The sequence below is a fragment of the Mixophyes fleayi genome, chromosome 5, assembly GCF_038048845.1.
Source record: "Mixophyes fleayi isolate aMixFle1 chromosome 5, aMixFle1.hap1, whole genome shotgun sequence".
NCBI lineage: Eukaryota > Metazoa > Chordata > Amphibia > Anura > Limnodynastidae > Mixophyes > Mixophyes fleayi.
In genome coordinates, this window is record NC_134406.1 from 200,947,319 (window position 1) to 200,966,974 (window position 19,656).

Here is a 19,656-nt window from a genome sequence, read left to right on the forward strand (position 1 = left end):
GGGGGAAACAGTTGTTGTCCATGGGAGGAAAAAGTCCATCGTCATGCCTGGGCAGCAGACCAAAAAATCCACCTCTTCGGTCTGGGATTATTTCTATCCCAATCCGGACAACAATTGTATTGCCATATGTACCTTTTGTAAAGCTGCAATATGCAGGGGTAAGGATCTTTGCCACCTAGGGACATCCTCCCTTATACGTCACCTGAAGAACCTTCATAATTCAGTGTTTAGTTCAGGGACTGTGGCTAGGATCATCAGCAGTCCAGGGACACCTAAATCCCTTGCTGCCGTTGTATCCACACGAGCAACACCCTCCTCGTCAATTGCCTCCTCGATCTCAATTGGAGATAGTCCTGCAGGCCATGTCACCGGCATGACTGAGTCCTCTTCAATCCGGTATTCTACGCCTACTACTGCCACTGCTGCTGTTGCTGCTGGTAGTCGGCCATCTTCCCAGAGGTGAAGTCATAAGACCGCTACGTCTTTCACTAAACAATTGACCGTACAACAGTCGTTTGCCATGAGCATGAAGTACAACAGTAGTCATCCTATGGCAAAGCGGATAACTGCATCCTTAACAGCTATGTTGGTGTTAGACGTGCGTCCGGTGTCCGCCATCAGTGGAGTGGGATTTAGACGGTTGATGGAGGTATTGTGTCCCCGGTACCAAATCCCGTCGAGATTCCACTTTACTAGGCAGGCAATACCCGGGATGTACAGAGAAGTACGAAAAAGTGTCCTCAGTGCTCTTAAAAATGCGGTTGTACCCACTGTCCACTTAACCACTGACATGTGGACAAGTGGTTCAGGGCAAACTAAGGACTATATGACTGTGACAGCCCACTGGGTAGATGCATCCCCTTCCGCAGCAACAGCAGCAGCAGCATCAGTAGCAGCATCTCAAAAACGCCTGCTCATTCCAAGGCAGGCAACGTTGTGTATCACCAGTTTTAGTAAGAGGCACAACGCTGACAACCTCTTAGAGAAACTGAGGGAAATAATCTCGCAGTGGCTTGCCCCACTTACACTCTCCTGGGGATTTGTGGTGTCGGACAATGCCAGAAACATTGTGCGGGCATTACATATGGGCAATTTCTAGCACGTGCCATGTTTTGCCCACACAATAAATTTGGTGGTGCAGCATTACCTGAAGAGTGACAGGGGTGTGAAGGATATGCTTGCAGTGGCCCGCAAAATTGCTGGACACTTTCGGCATTCTGCCACTGCCTACCGCAGACTCGAGCAACATCAGAAAAGCCTGAACCTGCCCTGCCATCACCTCAAACAAGAGGTTGTGACGCGCTGGAACTCCACCCTCTATATGCTGCAGAGAATGGAGGAGCAGCAAAAGGCCATTCAAGCCTACACAGCCACCTACGACATAGGCAAAGGAGTGGGGATGCGCCTGAGTCAAGCGCAGTGGAGACTGATTTCCGTGTTGTGCAAGGTTCTCCAGCCGTTTGAACTTGCCACATGAGAAGTCAGTTCCGATACTGCCAGCTTGAGTCAGGTGATTCCCCTGATCAGGCTGTTGCAGAAGCAGCTGGAGAAAGTGAGGGAGGAGCTGGTAAACCATTGCAATTCCACAAAGCATGTAGCTCTTGTGGATGAAGCCCTTCGTACGCTTTGCCAGGATCCGAGGGTGGTCACTCTTTTAAAGTCAGAGGAATACATTCTGGCCACCATGCTCGATCCTCGGTTTAAAGCGTATGTTGTGTCTCTGTTTCCAGCGGACACAAGTCTACAGTGGTGAAAAGACTTGCTGGTCAGGAGATTGTCATCTGAAGAGGACCGTGACATGGCAACAGCTCCTCCTTCATATTCTTCCACACCTGTGGCTGCGAGGAAACAGCTGAGATTTCCGAAACGACCTGCTGGCGGGGATGCAGACAACATCTGGTCCGGACTGAAGGACCTGCCAACCATTGCTGACATGTCCACTGTCGCTGCATTGGATGCTGTCACCATTGAAAAAATGGTGGAGGATTACTTTGCTGACACCATCCAAGTAGATATGTCAGACAGTCCTTACTTTTACTGGCAGGAAAAAAAAGCAGTTTGGAAGCCCCTGTACAAACTGGCTCTATATTACCTGAGTTGTCCCCCCTCCAGTGTGTACTCCAAAAGAGTTTTTAGTGCAGCGGGGAACCTGGTCAGTGAGCGGCGAAGGAGGTTTCTTCAGCAAAATGTTGAGAAGATGATGTTCATAAAAATGAATTATCAATTCTTCAATCAAGACCAGCAATGACCTCCAGAGACTACAGAGGGACCGGTGATTGTTGAGTCCAGCGGGGACGAATTGATAATGTGTGAGGATGAGGAAGTACACACTGAAGGGGGCGAGGAATCAGAGGATGAGGATGAGGACGACATTTTGCCTCAGTAGAGCCAGTTTAGTTTGTACAGGGAGAGATGAATAGCTTTTTTTGTGTGGGGGCCCAAACAAACCAATCATTTCAGCCACAGTAGTTTGGTAGGCCCTGTCGCTGAAATGATTGGTTTGTTAAAGTGTGCATGTCTTATTTCAACAACATAATTCCCAAGGACAATTCCATCTTGCACCTCTTTTTTTTCTTTGCCAGCTCGTTTTGTGGGGGTCCAAACAAACCAATAATTTCAGCCACAGTTTTGTAGGCCCTGTCGCTGAAATGATTGGTTTGTTAAAGTGCGCATGTCCTATTTCAACAACATCAGGGTGGGTGGGAGGGCCCAAGGACAATTCCATCTTGCACCTCTTTTTTTGCCATTATGTGCTCTTTGGGGCCTAGTTTTTCAAACTGCCATCCTGTCTGCCACTGCAGTGCCACTCCTAGATGGGCCACGTGTTTGTGCCGCCCACTTGTGTCGCTTAACTTAGACATCCAGCTACCTCGGTGCAACCTTTTGGACTAAAAACAATATTGTGAGGTGTGAGGTGTTCAGAATAGACTGGAAATTAGTGGAAATTAATGTTATTGAGGTTAATAATAGTGTACGAGTGCAAAAAAACAAAAAATATGGATTTTAGCACTTTTTAGGCTTTTTTAAAAAAAAATCAAAACCCAAAACCCAAAATCAGAACCAAAACCTTTAGTGGGGTGTTTTGGCAAAACCAATAACGCAAAACCTCAAGCTAATCAGAACCCAAAACCCAAAACCTGAAAAGTGGCCGGTGCACACCCCTAGTTCTTTGCCACCCTCAATGTCGGAGGCACTGATAATGGTTTTGCCGAAAAAGGGGAAAGACCCCCTATATCCCAAATCATATAGACCCATCTCTCTCCTTTGCACTGATGTTAAAATACTAGCCAAGATTCTTGCTTCCAGACTAAATTCTGTTATTTCTGAGATAGTTCACCCGGACCAAACAGGGTTTATGCCCGGTAAATCCACCATTTAAAATTTACGCTGCCTCTACACTCATATCCAGCTACCCCATTTGGCTGAGGAGGGGGCAGTGATGGTGTTTTTGGTTGCCACCAAGGCGTTCGACTCAGTCGAGTGGGAGTACTTATGGGAAGTGTTGCACAGATTTGGGTTAGGGACTGAGTTTATTAAATGGATTAGGCTATTGTATTCAGCTCCAGGGGCAAGGGTCACAGTAAATGGCCACACATCCCCTTCTTTTAGACTGGGGCGACAGACTAGGCAAGGTTGCCCCTTGTCTCCAGCGCTATTCGCGTTGGCCATAGAGCCTCTCGCCCATTTGATCTGAGATTATCCTCATATTGTTGGGCTCCCAGTGGGGAAGGCTTGGGATGCTATAGCTCTCTATGCTGATGACATGTTTCTATTTTTGTCTGATCCTGATGCCTCTCTTGACCACCTTTTAGAGGTAGTTGATAAGTTTAGACACTTTTCGAGTCTACTGATAAACTGGGACAAATCTTATGTATTCCCGCTTCATGGTGTGATACCCCCTAATAACGAGAATAGACATTCCCTTAAATGGACCAAATGTTTTAAATATCTCGAGGTATGGATATCCAATTTTTCAAGTGAATGTGTATCTCTCAACATTAACCTGGCTATAGAGTACTTTAAAATGAAGTCTCATACATGGAAGAAACTTCCCCTTACAGTTACTGACAGGATCAACTTATTTAAAATGGTTGGACAGCCAAAATTTCTATACTATAAAATAGATAGGCTCAACTTTTAGTTTGTGTGGGGAGAGGTCAGGGCTCGTATCCGATTGGCTACACTTTGTAGATCCAAGGGCGATGGAGGCCTAGCTTTTCCAAACCTTTGTTTACTTGATCAGCTGGTTGGGACCTCAAATCCCTATAGATTTGCTGGGGATCCTTGGTGAGCAGGCGGAATCCTATGCTTCTGGTAAAGCGCTTTTACTACCGATGGAAGTATTGCTTATGGGTAAATGTCCGAGTCAGTTGGCCCCAATAATTAAACAGGCTGTGGAGATTTGGCGTATCTCACATAACATAATGGGAGGTCAGGGTTTTGATCCCTTTACCCCATTATGTGGCATAAACCTTTCTTCCCAGAACTTAACAAACTGCAAGACTATAATATATGGCGTAGATATGGTATTGTAAATATTAGGCAATTGTTTGAGCCTGGTTCCTTGAAAACCTTTGCCCAACTATCACAAGAAAAAATAATTCCTAATTCTGCATTTTACTGTTACCTCCAATTAAGATATGCTATTAACAAGCAGTTTTCTGCCTCCCCTCCATTAATTCAACCATCCCCTCTAAAGAGTCTTATGCAAAGGGTGGGTAGGAGATATACTATATCTCAACTCTACTCAAATTTCAATTGTTCACTTGCCCCGAACGACTTAAACTCCCTTAAAGCCAAATGGCAAGTGGATTTAGGCTTCTCTCTTAGACGAGGAGTGGTTACATAAACTTAAGAGTCTCCGCAGAGCCACGTCCTGCCTTCGCTACCAATAAATACACTTATATGTATTGCACAGAGTATATCTTACCCCTGTTGGTTTGCATCGAATGGGCCGAAGAAATGACCCATCTTGCCCAAAATGTTGTTTACCATATGCTGATTTCTGGCATATGCTTTGGGGTTGTCCAGTTGTAAATACCTTTTGGTCAGAAGTTTGGGAATGTGTTCTTAACACTGTTCCCCTTGCCCCTCCTTTGAATCCCAAATGTTGTCTCTATGGTATTTCGTTAGAACAATTAACAAAGAAATATACAGATGCTTACATTTTCAATTTAACAACACTTGCCAAGGTGGTTATTTCTAGGAACTGGCTGGCATCTAGCCCATCTGATTTTCATAAGTGGAGAGTCCTGGTTAGTACCACTGTGCAACATGAAAGATATGTGTTCACCTGTAGAAATGCTAAATCAAAGAATCATAAAATATGGTCTAGATGGTATACATCTAGATACCGAGCCTGTTCAAATGACATGGGGGTAAATGTATCATACCCCGGTTTTGTCAACTCCCGCGAGTTCGACGTCTTCGCAGCTTAAATTTAAAGTGGCGCTGCCTTGTAAAGGGAAACTGTGGCTGTGTTGAACTATCGCTGCTCGCCAGTACCCCTATTTCCCATCTTCAGAGTACTTCATCGTGACAGCCTTTGTTCTCTCACTGCTGCCTCCCAGAGCCGCTACTACGTTTGTGACTCATCAGCTGTTGCCCTGAGTTACCTCCACTACTCCAGTCTGCTCTCAGCCTGAGACCGTATTGAACTACCACTGCTCCAGTACCTCTATTCCCATCTCCAGAGTACTTCATTGTGACAGCCTCCTTTCTCTCACTGCTGCCTTTCTGAGCCGCTACTTCGTCTGTAACTATCAGCTGTTGTCCCGAATTACCTCCACTACTCCAGTCTGCTCTCAGCCTGTGGCCGTGTTGAACTATCACTGCTCCAGTACCTCAATTACCATCTCCAGAGTACTTCATTGTGACAGCCTTTGTTCTCGCACTGCTACCTCCCAGAGCCGCTACTACGTCTGTGACTCATCATCTGTTGTCCCGAGTTACCTCCACTACTCCAGTCTGCTCTCAGCCTGGGGCAGTATAGAACTACTGCTGCTCCAATACCTATATTACCATTTCCAGAGTACTTCATCGTGACAGCCTCGGTTCTCTCACTGCTGCCTCTAGGAACCACTACTACGTCTGTGACTCTTCAACTGTTGTCCTGAGTTACCTCTGCTATTTCAGTTTGCTCTCAGCTCATGCCCAATGTTGAACTACCGCTGTTTCAGTATCTCTACTATCTACTCCTAAGTACCCCATTGTGACAGCTCCTGTTCTCTCATTGTTACTCTGCAGAGCATCTATTCCTCTAGTGATTCGTTGGCTGCTGACCATCAGAATATATTGTTGTTGTTCCTGTATCTTTTCCACTTACCTGTGGGTTCCATTGTTTCTTCCTGCTTCACCTGGCTTCTCCACACTGGTTTGCTGTTCACTCACTCGCGGGACCGCGACCTGCAGGTTTTGTGCCGCTAAGACCATACCTCCTTGCGGGGGTTCCTGGTGAAAACTGTTAGACTCCGTGCCCATGGGTGGGCCTAGCCATATCCAGCAGAGCCTAGGGATCTATTTCCAGTAAGTCAACCATGACAGTTATAGTGCTTGCCAGCCTAGGTATCTGTTCTCCATCTCATGTTCATATCTACTTGCTTCTGTCCCTCCTCATGTTTGACCATTCTGTTTCATCTCTCATCTGTCTTAACCTAAGCGAATTACTAACTACCCTGTCTGCCATCCATAACAACTTCTGCCTGTTCCATTGATTCTGTCTGTCATCTTCCTTGACCCCTGCTAGTTTTTTTATACTTTCCCAGACTGGCCTTTGCATTGTACTGTTCTTCCTGACTGCCACTTATGTTGACCTATGCTTGTCACTAATCTCCCTTGTTATCTGTCTGCTCTGACACCGACTGGTGACCATTAACAGACAGCTAGTCGCTTGCCCCTTTCAAACACTGCATAAAACTACCACCAGTTTATTCTGCTTTGCCTACTTTGTAGATTTACCTTCCTTATTATATTTGGGATTTAGTTCCAGGCCACAAATAAAGGTAGAATTAATATGGAATATTGCACTCAAGCATCCTATGGGTGGTATTGGTTGTTATATACTGTATGAAGATTGGACTGTGGTTCTATAGGTTTATTAGGGCACTGGTGGCAAAAGCTACACTCCATTACCCAAGTTGGGGGTGGCAAATGGGCCTCCATCTCCTCCATTGCCCTCCAAAATGCAATTCGTTATTCGTTAATATAATTGTTCATTTCCATTCTCCCATTAACTACTCTAGCTAATCCACAATTATTCATCACATCACTCCCATGACTTTCTTTCTTTCTCACTTTCACATCTTTTTTCTCCAAACTTCTGATTGCTCTGTAGCATCCTATTTCTCCTTCTGCCACCATTATGATTCCTTCACTATTTCCCCAACCCTGGGTCTGTGAAATCCCAAATATCTGCTCATGTTCCTGATTCTGTCCCATAATATTGCACCCATCTTGGACTTCCAATCCCTCCATACTTATGCATATATCGCCACTACCCTTCCACTTTTGTGTGCTCTTTTGAATGCAAGACCTGTTTTTCACAACTGACATCCATCCATGATCTATTTAAAATTCCTTAAACTTCTTGCCATTACAGAAACCTGGATTACATCCTTTGACACTACATTCACTGCAGCTCTTACCTACAGTGGACTCTCCCTCATCAACCCTTCCAGACCCAGAAACAGACATTGTGGCGGAGTAAACATGTTACCTTTTTCATACGGCACCTTATGAGCCATAACCATGAAATTCTCCCTCTATTTCTGTTTCCTTGAAGTCATTTGAAGACATTTCTTTCACATACTTCCTCACCCAATGGACTTCATCTCCCACACACTGTGATGGACATTCACTTGACCTTGTCTTCTCCCATTTCTGCTTTATCTTTAGTTTCTCCAACTTTGTCTTTCCACACTTTGACCACAACCTCATCTAATATTTACCCAATACTCTCAAACCGACACTTCTTTGCCACCTTCAACTTGCTTCTCTGCTCATCTACACCAACTCTCCGTTCCTGCCTCACAGCTCCTAATTTTGCCTCTTACTTCAGCTCCATTCAACATAATATTTCCTCATGCCGAATCCTGCACACTTCTCTCACCATTTCCTACATTCACAGATCCACCCTCAGTTCATTCTTTACAGTACCAAAGTCTCTACACTCATCCCATCATCTCAAACTACAGCCTTCAGCTCAACCCTATTCCATCCCAAGCTCTCCGATCCCTCTCCCCCACTGCATTCCCACCTCTATCTCACCTCATCAACCGTCTCTCCACTGGCACATTCCATCCATCTTGCACATCCATGTGCTCATCTCACTAATTAAAAAGAAAACATCTCACGACCCAGCCTCTCTGTTAGGATTCTGCTACTGTTATGTGTTTCTGTTGCTGTTTTTCTGTGTGTCAGTGCTGCATGCTTTCAATTAGTTTGAGTTGCAATTCAGGTGTGCTATATGCATTTGCTAGGATTATGTTGTTAAATGTCAAGTTCTGCTGTATTTCCCATTATTTGAAAGGTTTTTACACTATTTAATGCCTGTCCTGACACTCCATCTTTGCCAGTGATAGTGTTTTTGCTTCTAGCGGCATTGTCCTAATTCCTTTCCTGTATTATCCTGTGTCTGCTTTCTGGTTCTGATCCCTAGGTACAATTCAGGCTCTACTCCGTGTGTACATCAGACTACAATTCTGGTTGTGATTCTTGGCTCTGTCTTATTCCTTTTACCCCTCTGGCTGCCAATACTCAGTACTCCATTCATGTCTGAGGTGGTGGTGTCCCAAGAAAGCCACATCAGTAGTACCATTATCATTTGCACAACTCATTCTGTTTGCTGACGACTGGTGGTACATCTCTCTGGTGTTCAACTTCTCCACATCTACTCCGGCCTGCATTCTGACCATCAGTTGTGCAGTTACACCTAATCCAATTACAGTAGTAAGACGTTGCATTGACTTTTGTATGGCTTCAAGTGCTATTGTGGCCAGCTGTTCTGAGGGACTGTGGGTCTGTATCAGAATACTTTGGATTTTCTGGACTTTGTTATACTGCTGATAAGTACACTGTGACATTCGGTTGTATTAGTACTACTGATTTGGGTTAATCTCCTGGTCTGATATTGGGACTTTCTGTATCCGGCAATTCTGCCTGTTGATAGCAGAGCCATCTGTATATGATTCTGAACCTGATAAATTTGCACATGATTCTTGACCTAATAGTCTTCATATAATTCTGAACCTGAGATTCACATCACTTGAAAGCGCAATTGTTACATTTATGCTATTAAGGAAGCATTACACACCCGGCGGGTGTGTATGATGAAAGAGTGGACCAGGGTTTTGGTTACTTACTGTGTAAATAAAGGGTGTATTCTGGCTATGTTGTGAAGGGGGAGATTGTTTCAACTCAATAGGTACCTGTGTCAATCCCAATTAGCAATAGCAGACCAGAGAGTCTAACGAATTCTCCGGTATTCACCAAGAACCACCGCATGGCAGGATGGACTTTGCTGCCAGGAACCCACAAGTCGCGGTGCTCTGGACTGCTTCGGGATATAAACAGGGCCCAAAGAGGAAGACAGAGATTTTCTGGAGAAGCTGAGACCGAATAGAGAAAAGGAACACACTGTTGTAGCACTGGAGATCTGGCAGATAGGAACTGGTACACGGGTAGTCAGGCAGAGTAGTCAGACAGGCTAGAATCTGGTACACACAAAACAACAAGCAGCGAATAGTCAGATAGGCTAGGATTTGATACATGTAATATTAGGTAGCAGATAGTCAGACAGGCTAGGATCTGGTGCACGGAATATCAGACAGAGAATCGTCAGACAAGCCAAGTTCGGTAAACAGAAGAATCCAGCAGCGCATAGTCAGGCAGGCCAAGTTCAGTACACAGGACTCCAGCAGCGCTTAGTCAGACAGGCAGAAATGGTACACAGAAGATGCGGCAGAAAGCACCACATAAATAGCAACACAGAGGAGCCAGACACACAGCATCCAAGTTGCACTGACACTGAGTGAGTATCAATGGTGAGATTATATAGAAGCAGATTAAAAAAAAACACTCAGATAGCGGAGTGATATGACCCGCTACCAGGAAGGGCCGATCGTGACATGGCGGAGACAATGCTGGAGTGAAGAAAGGTAAGAGTGTTACAGAGACCACTGGACTACAAGAGGGATGGGACCCATGGAGTGAAACTGATGGTGAAACTGATGGTGAAGTCAATAATGACTCCAAGGCAGAGAGAGTGAGGAATAGGGGAAGTGTGATTCTGTCTACAGTGAAGGAAATGGTAGGAAGAGTAGTGACATTAGTGGGGGGAAATGATAGATAGATTAGACAGACAGACAGGCAGACAGACAGACAGGCAGACAGACAGATAGATAGATAGATAGATAGATAGATAGATAGATAGATAGATAGATAGATAGATAGATAGATAGATATTCATGAGAAAACATTTCTAAAAGGAGCTTATCCACTAGAAAATTCCAATGTTGAATGTTTTGAACATATGTCTGACAGCTGCATGGATACTTAATGAAGTATTCTTGGCTTTCCTGCTTTACTTTAATATGGTATATGTGAACACATCTTATAGTACTTAATGTAGCTATACTATGTAATCACATAAAACACATAGAAATGCATCAGTGAAGCCAGGGTAGTGCCATGAAAAAGGCCTGCAAACATGTTACATGAAGTTATGAGCTGTCAGTTGAGCAATGTGTTGATATGAAAGACAGCACATGCACTGCTGATATCACCAGATGGTTAACCTTATTACTTATTATGGGGTTTAAACAGGTGTCTGGGTAGTGTTAAACTAAATTATGGGGAGGTGCCACCTTATGTCAATAGAATACTACCTGCTATGTCTTATGATATTATGTAATTACTTATCTTAAGTTGTAATTTTAAGTTGACAGATAAAAGTGGAAATTTTGACCAAGCAAGAAAAAAATTTAATACATGAAGTGGAAAATGAGAAAGGACTACTAGTGGAATGGCAATATGTTGTCCTCAACTATGTGACCCGCCTCCCTCCCCACTCTTTATTACAACTAGAGTGAACAATTTAATTAGGAGATTAACTTTCAGTTTGCTTTTGTGTTTCTAATTCTAACGTGAATTAGCTCAAAGACTTGAGGTTAAACAAGTAAATAAATTAATTGCATATATGCAGCTACTGCTACTTACCATTAAATGATGTTCTATTTAATAGCATCAATGCCATTTTTTAGCTGTTTGTTATTGTAGATTTTTGCAAAACAACTTGCTTGCTGCTTTGATGATGTTTTCAAGAGAAATTATGTTTAAAATTGAATGCAATAGTGGCTCAAAAAGATATAGAGGTATTGTAAACCTTCTATACAAATGTAGCCTTGCATTCTAGAGAATAGAGTAGGAGTATATTGATTTATTTGTAACAATATGAGAATCTTTTATACCTTCAAATAGTGTGATGTGATTAAACTCGATTATACTTAGCACATAATTACTCATTGTTTTCTCCATACAAAGAAGTCTCATTCAATTTACCTCCTTTATTGCTCAGATGTAATCAATGTATACATGTTTGTAGCAAATACTAAACAATAAGGATACAAGCTTAACTTAAATTAAGTTTTGAAATCAGGCTTAGTTAGTAGCACAACTGATAAGACACGTACAGACATATTTGTCTTTGCTTTTAGCAATAATAGCAGGAATATAAACTAAGAGGCATATTCAATTGACGGTGAAATCGCCGAAAATCCCGCGCTCGAAAAGTATTACCATTAATACGGTAATATACTCGCTGGATTTCAGCTGAAATCCAGCGAGATATTACCGTATTAACGGTTTTCCGCCGTCAATTGAATACCCCCCTAAGTGTGCTATGGTGTTTTTGGTATGATGTTTTTAGTGTTCTGAATTGCCCATAATATTTATTAATCGCTATTTGCAATATATACTATACCAGGGGTAGGCAACCTGCGGCTTTTCAGGTGTTGTGAAACTACAATTCCCATTATGCTTTGACAAGTAGATAACCAGTAGATAGGTGGCAAGGCATGCTGGGATTTGTAGTTTCACAACACCTGGAGAGCCGCAGGTTGCCTACCCCTGTACTATTCTATACTATACTAAATTGTACTATACTGTCCTATACTATAAATATGGTATTTCTTTAAACATTAATTTTCCCTTATTTTTTTTTAAACTCTTTATTTTCAACAACAACATGAATTCCAGATTGTATATAGAAGGAGCATTGAATCAATATAAGTGAACATATTCCTTTTAGCATTTTCAAAGACAGGGTCCACGTCAGGGGGCCTGCAGAGATAAGGAGGGTTCATGTAAAATGATTCAATTCCTCACATTAAAGATCCAAGTAGTTGGGGGTTTTCTATGTTTTTTTTTCTTTTTTGTTCCCTATGAAGGAAGAAAGGAACTAGGGAAGAGTGAAAAGAGCGGGGGAAGAAGAGGGAAAAGGAAGGAAAAAGAAAACTTGAGAGGGAAAAGAGTAGAAGAACAGATTCAGAGTGGCCACAGGAGGGGATGCGCCCCGCATATCAACCTCCCGAGAACACAAAAAGCCCAGAAAAGAACCTTAGGGTGCCTTGTATCTGACTCTGCAGGGCCTTTTCAGTACGTAAATACCAGGGACAAAGAAAAATGAATATGTACAAACTCACAAGATATAAACAAATGGAACACCTTACTTGGTAGCAGGCAATGAGGACTGGTGGAAGGAGTACCAAGGATCCCACACTTTGTGGAAGTGTGGGATTTTGTCATGGGTAATATACTCCATTGAGGCCATGTACCAGACCCGAGAAACTATGCTTTGGAGGCCCGGAAGACAGGGAGACTTTCAGTCTTTAGCTATTTGCAAACGTGTCGCGTCACAGATATGTTGTACCAACTTGTCACTGTGTTTAGTAAGGGATTTGACCGGTGAGCATAATAGCATAACCAACAGTTCCGGGGACACCTCGACCTCCAAAATTCTGGTGATAAAAGCAGAAACCTGGGACCATAAGTTAGAAATGCTAGGACATGTCCACCGTATATGGTAAAAAGACCCCACTTCCCCCACAAGCCCTACAACACAGATCTGATGTACCTGGATACATTGTGTGCAGTCTATACCACCTTTTGTATACTTTATAGGTGTTCTCTCTAATCGATGTGTTAATGGAGATGTTGGAGTTACTAAGTCTGAGCTTGGACCATCCCCCTGATCCAGAGTTTTTCCAGTGTCAAGTTCCCATGCGGTCTCAAATTGTTCATTGAGATCGGTTTGTGAATTTAGAAAAGCGTTGTAAACCAGGGATATCAATCCTGGGGCTCCAATTCGGTCTATACAACTCCTCTCAAATGATGTGGACTTACGTAATTTGGTCGATCTGCATTGGGCTTGTATCAAGCCTCTAATTTGAATGCAACCAAAGCACAAGGATGAAGGAAGACCTGTTTTCTCTATCAAGTCCCTTCCTGGACTTGATAGTGAAAACAGGTCTGAGGAGTAAATTCCCCTAAAATGTGGAATAACTGAGTGATGCCAGCTTTCTGCCACGGTGATGAGTATAATTTGGAATTGCCTACTGGGAAATCTGGAGGGTGTCATAGCCTTGTAAGAGGAGAGGGGGATAAGGTGAGTTTCCATCTTTTATGCAGTTTGTCCCAAATGTCAAGTGTGAATTGCATAGTAGGGTGAGAATAAACTGAGGCCAGTCTTTGACTATGGGGGAGCCAAGGGAGAGAGTTCAGAATATGAGCTGTTTTCAGTGCATTCTCTATCTCCATCTCTTAGTCCCCGGGGCCAACTGCCAAGAGATAATATGGCTGAGGTTGACCGCATGGTAATAGCGATCGAAGAGCAGAAAATCATACCTCCCAGACAGGGTGGACTTGGCTAAGCAAGATCGTTTGAGCCTCAATTTTTCTTCTGCCATATGAATCTACCCCAAATTAGTTGCAAATTTGCCAAAAACGTGCCTGAGACTGGCATAGGTAATGTTTGGAACAAGTATAAAATCAGGATAAAACGTTCATCCTAATGACGCTAATCCTACCAAACCAAGAAATAAAAAGTGAATCTCATTTTAGAAGGTCTCTTTTTATTGATTCAAGAAGAGGGGTATAGTTAGCAACTGTTTATACTCTTTCATGATCTGAACTCCTAAATATAGCAACGCTTTGGGGCGCCACTGAAAAGTAAATGAAGATTTGAGTGTAGCTTTGACTGCGCTAGAGACTTGAAGCGATAAAGCCTCCGATTTAGAGTTATTTATTTTATAGTCCAACAGGTATCCGGTGGTACTGACCGGTCAGTAGCGTGAAACTGACTACCCTGACAGAGCAGACAACGGCATGAGGAGTCTGAATGAGTAGTATACCGACCTGCAAAAAAACCTACTTACCGGAATGCAGATTACTTCAGATCACGACTCGCTCTGTTGCCAGCTGGAGAAAACAACGTCATCACCAACCGCGACTAGGCTTTAAGCGGCAATGGACGGACCTGCCTGTCAATTATTTCATGTAAGTATTATTTTAGGGGTTAAGGTTAGGGTTAGGATTAGGATTAGGGTTCACCCTAATTCCTTACTCTAATACCCATAAAATAGTACTTACATGGCATAAATGACAAGCTGGTTCGTCCATCGCCGCTTTAAGCCAAGTCGCGGTTGGTGATGACGTCATTTTCTCCAGCCGGCAACAGAACGAGTTGTGATCTGAAGTAATCTACATTACGGTAAGTATTTTTTTTTGCAGGTCGGTGTACTATTCAATCGGACCCCTCATATCATTGTCTTCACTGTCGGGGTATTCAGTACCATTAATAGGTACTACACCCCAGGGATCCATATTCCGTTAATTCCTTAAGTAAATTTGGGAGCGAGATTAGGGGGATGGAAAGCGTTAATAAGACGTCATCAGAAAATAGCTATAATTTGAAGTGATGCGCTCCTATCTGAATCACAGCAATATCCCGGTTTTGCCTGATAGCAGCGGCCAAAGGTTCAATACACAAAGCGTATAACAAAGGCGACAGGGGGCATCCCTGTCTTGTGCCATTGCACAAAGAGAAAGCAGGGGATAATAAGCCATTAGTCAGCACTGACGAAGAGGGGCAGTGATATAAGGCCTGGATAGCCGATAGAAACGCCCCATTCAGGCCGTAGTGACTAAGGTTACGAAACATAAAAGGCCATGAAAGCCTGTCAGAGGCTTTTTCGGCATGTGGGATTTTATTTTGATTAACGTGAACAATGATATCTGTAGTCCTTCTAGTATTGTCCAAAGCTTGCCTAGTGGGGAAAAAGCCTACCTGATCAGGAAAAACCAGGATTGACATATAGGCATTTAAATGGGTTGCCAAAACTTTGGCGAAGAGTTTTATATCAGCATTGATTAATGAGATAGGGCGATAACTAGTACATATTGTTGGGTCTTTATTTGGTTTAGGGATAACCACTATAGTGGAACGAGTGGATTTGTCATTAAATTTTCCTCCCCGTTTTTGTTTCTAATTGAAGTGATTGCTTGGGAGGCCCATTTAGCTCTAAATCTATTGGAAAAAAGTGTATCAGCCTTGTCTCCCTTCTCAAAGAAGGTTTGGATAAGCCACCAAAGTTGGCGGTCAGTCCTTTCCACATGGATCGATTGGATTTCCACTCTAATCTTTTGTATGCTTTGCAGTAATAAGCGGGAGTTAGACTGTTTGTGTGAGGTTTCTAGAATTTTAAGTTGGGAATATAGGTTATTTAGTGTCTCAGTACGCTCCTTTTTCTGTTGCGAAGCAAATTGGATAATTTGCCCCCGAATTACTGCCTTATGTGCCTCCCAGGCAGTGGGAGTCAGGATCTCTGAGTTTGAGTTGAGTTCAAAGTAGTTTTTTATGACTTCGGATATGCTCTCCTTAAAAATGTGTATTTTGAGAAGAGTCTCATTTAGTTTCCAGGATGTCCTGAACCAAGTGTTAGAAATAATGTCAGCCATCTTTATGTGTTGGAAAATATTTGTACAACCCATAAACATGTATATCCGAGAGTAGGATTGATGGGGAAATGAGTAGAATGTATAGTCTCTGGATGTGAGGTAGAGTGCTCGCCAGATGTCAAAGAGACCGCCTCAGTCACCTGCTTTTGCAGGTTTTTTGTATGTGAGGGTAGTGAAGAGGAGAGTCTGAAAACTGATCTGTCTAGGGAGGGTGACATAACGGGAAAAGTGCCTGAAGACCACAATAGCCAAAAATTAGGTGAGATATACCTATACAGTAAATTATGTCATGGCATAGATTGTGGGAGTGCAACTGAATTTTTTGTGTCTAAAAAGAAAGGAAATATATGATTCCCAATGTGAGTGGGTGCATGGCTAAGGGGGCAGAGAAAGTCCCCCACCCATCTGTGAAAAAAAATAGTTAAATAGAAGTAAACCAAACAACCAGAAATGTCTGCACCTATAAAAGTGCAGTGGAAAAATTACCATAAAAAATCAACAAAAAATATTTACTATCCAGGCAAAGAAAGTCTTTTCAAAAAAGCATGACATTGTGTAAACATTGGGAAAGATAAACATTTAGATCCTCCCTAAAAGGAGGGTCAGTGATGCAGTTTACGGGGGTTGTTGTGCAGTACAGCTCAGTGAGTCCCCTCCTGTGACCCGATCAGGGTGAGAAAGGTTGAGCTGATGGATCAAAACTTTTTCCTCGTTTGGAGTACGAATCGACTCTTGTCGGCCTTCCACTTCAACTATCAGGTGGAAAACCCCATAGATATTTGTAACCATTTTCTCTAAAAATACGAGTCACTTTCCTGAGGTTACAGCGTTTAGCGGTTGTTGAGGGAGCAAGGTCTTGGAACACATGAATGCGGCAACCGTCAAAGAGTATATAGGGAGAGTTCCTGACCGCAGAAGAGATGAGGTCTTTAGGCTTAAAGGATAGTAGACGCAAGATCACATTATGAGGGGGTTCAGTTTTTTCGGGCAAGATCTCAAAGTCCTGTGTACCAGTTCTATCTGTATTGAATGGTTAGATAGTGTGGTGTCCAATGAAGAGAAGAATTTGCTCACATATTCTTCTAAATCTTTTGGTTCAACAGATTCGGGGATGTTACGTAAGCGAAGGTTGTTACGGCGTTCTCTTTTTTCCAAATCCTCCAGTTTGTCTTTTAGAAAATCATTTTCTTTTAGTAGAAAGTCCAAAACCTGAGATCATTTTGGAATTTGAGTGAAGACTCCACCTTGTTTTCAAGGACCTTAGTTCTTTTGGAAATTATGACCATTTCTGATTTGAGATCATCTCCTATAGCTTTCTGAAGGTCTACAGAGAAGGCATTAGTGCGGTCCACAATTAAGTAACGTAATTTGGTGAAGTCAGATTTGGTGGAGGGTACCATAGTGCTAGGAGGGTCTGGGTATTATAATCCCATTGAGGGGAACGGGGAGGGGAAGAGGCGATTGCTTTGTCTTGATGAGAGAATGCTGTGTAATTTTGCCAGCTGTACCCCGGCTACTTCTGCCCGCAGGTTTATTCATGTTATAGAAGATGTCTCGGGCGGTCTGGCTGATCAGTATTGATTATATAGCAAACAGGCGGGGGGGAACCCAGGTGGGCTAAGTGGGCATTAGAATCTGCAATATGTTATGTGGAAGAAGAGAGCGCCTTAAATGTCCAGCTTGAAGGCTCCTGCAGCTATTTTTCCTGGGTCAGTCGGAGTGATGAAAAAATGGCCTCCCAAGATAGTATGGAAACGAGGAAAACAGGTTAACTGTCACTCACCGGAGTGTGAGTGCCTCCACTCTAGTACGTGGTTCTCCATCTTTCCCGCTCACACCTGTGTGGAACCGCGGCCGTCCACCATCCTGTCGCACTGCGCATGCGCAGGTCCCTTTAACAACTACACCTGACCACTAATGTGATTGATGGATCAATCACCCCTCCCTACTTAAGGCACCTGCAGCCTTAGGTAGTGACCTGATCTTGAAGTCTCACTCCCAGTGAACTTCTATAGGTGTGTGTAGTTTCCAAACTGCTTCCAGCTCTACTCCTGTGTGCAGTTTCCAAACTGCTTCCAGCTCTACTCCTGTGTGCAGTTTCCAAGCTGCTTCCAGCTCTACTTCTGTGTGCAGTTTCCAAACTGCTTCCAGCTCTACTCCTGTGTGCAGTTTCCAAACTGCTTCCAGCTCTACTCGTGTGTACAGTTTCCAAACTGCTTCCAGCTCTACTCGTGCTTCAACTTGCTCCCTGCTCAACTCAGCGGCGGTTCCCATACCGCTACAACGCTTTACTTCTCAGCTTATTCTGGATCTACACAACTGGGTATGCTCTACTGACTATTGACTATTGCTCGCATACCAGTTGTATCCATTGTTGTTTGCTGCACAGGGTACTAGTACCCATATAGACTGTGTTACTGCATTGCTTCATTTAGGACAAGCTTTCACTCAAGCTACGATATCTCCTCACGCTACTACTTAGCGTTATTGTGCATATCTGCTGTGACCAGCTTCTCCTCACTGCAAGGCATCTACTCCATACAGACTATTCATTGTGCCTTCCATCTCTGCCTCACAAGACATTGCTCTACTCGCGCTGTTTCCATACAGCCACAGTTTGCCTTTCAACTTTACTCTCCTGCACCTGGACAAGTCCTCATTCCTTCTCACAGCAGTGGTACAACTTGCTGCACGCAAACCACTGACTTCCCTGCTACCTACCCGAACCTGGACAAGTCCTCCTATCACAGCGGTGGTACAACTTGCTATACGCAGACCACTGACTCTCCTATTACCTACCTACACCTGGACCAGACTCCTCACCATAGCGGTGGTACAACTTGCTGAACGCAGACCACCGACTACCCTGCTACCTACCTGCACCAGTACTATTCTTCCCATCACTACAGTGGTACAACTTGCTGTACGCAGACCACTGACTCCTCCTCTACCTACCATCACCTATCCACGTCCACTCCTCGTGTCTACATTATCTTCAGCTTCCAGTTTACTGCTCCAAGTCGCTGACTTTCCTCTAACCATAGCTGCAAGTCGCTGACTTCCACAGACTATCTCTACTCTCCTGCTGTTGTGTCGCTCCAATCATTCACCTGCCTGCTTTGAGGTGCGTGCCATAACCCCGCCTCTCTTGCAGAGTTCCATCTGGTGAAACTTGGGTAAGCAACTCCTAGTGCCCGTGACATTAACATTCAAAGGCCAAAGTGCTCCCAGGAACAGTGAGCCAGGTACTAGTATGGAGCTAGCAATATCTGTGTTATTACAGGTACACAGAATACAAGAGCAAGTTTTATACTTGCGGTTAGGGATAGTCTAGGCTCTCAGGTGATGTATTGCAGGGATGCAAGCAGCTGTTGGACAAGCCTTGCTCGTCTGCTGGTAAAGGCACAATTCCTCCCAGATTCAGGAGTCCTCAGACGATCGATGGCGCTATCCAGACGATCAACTCCGCCCACACCGGAAGTGAGACGTTGGCGGTTGTTGTAATACCACACTCCGGGGGTGAAGAACCAGAGGTAGGCCTCTTCATATGTCTGCCTCGCAAACCAGACCAGAATTCGTCTGGAGCACTGAAGCAGGGCGAACATGTTGGGCTCGAATCCAGACTGAGCCAGGTGAGTGAGGCGG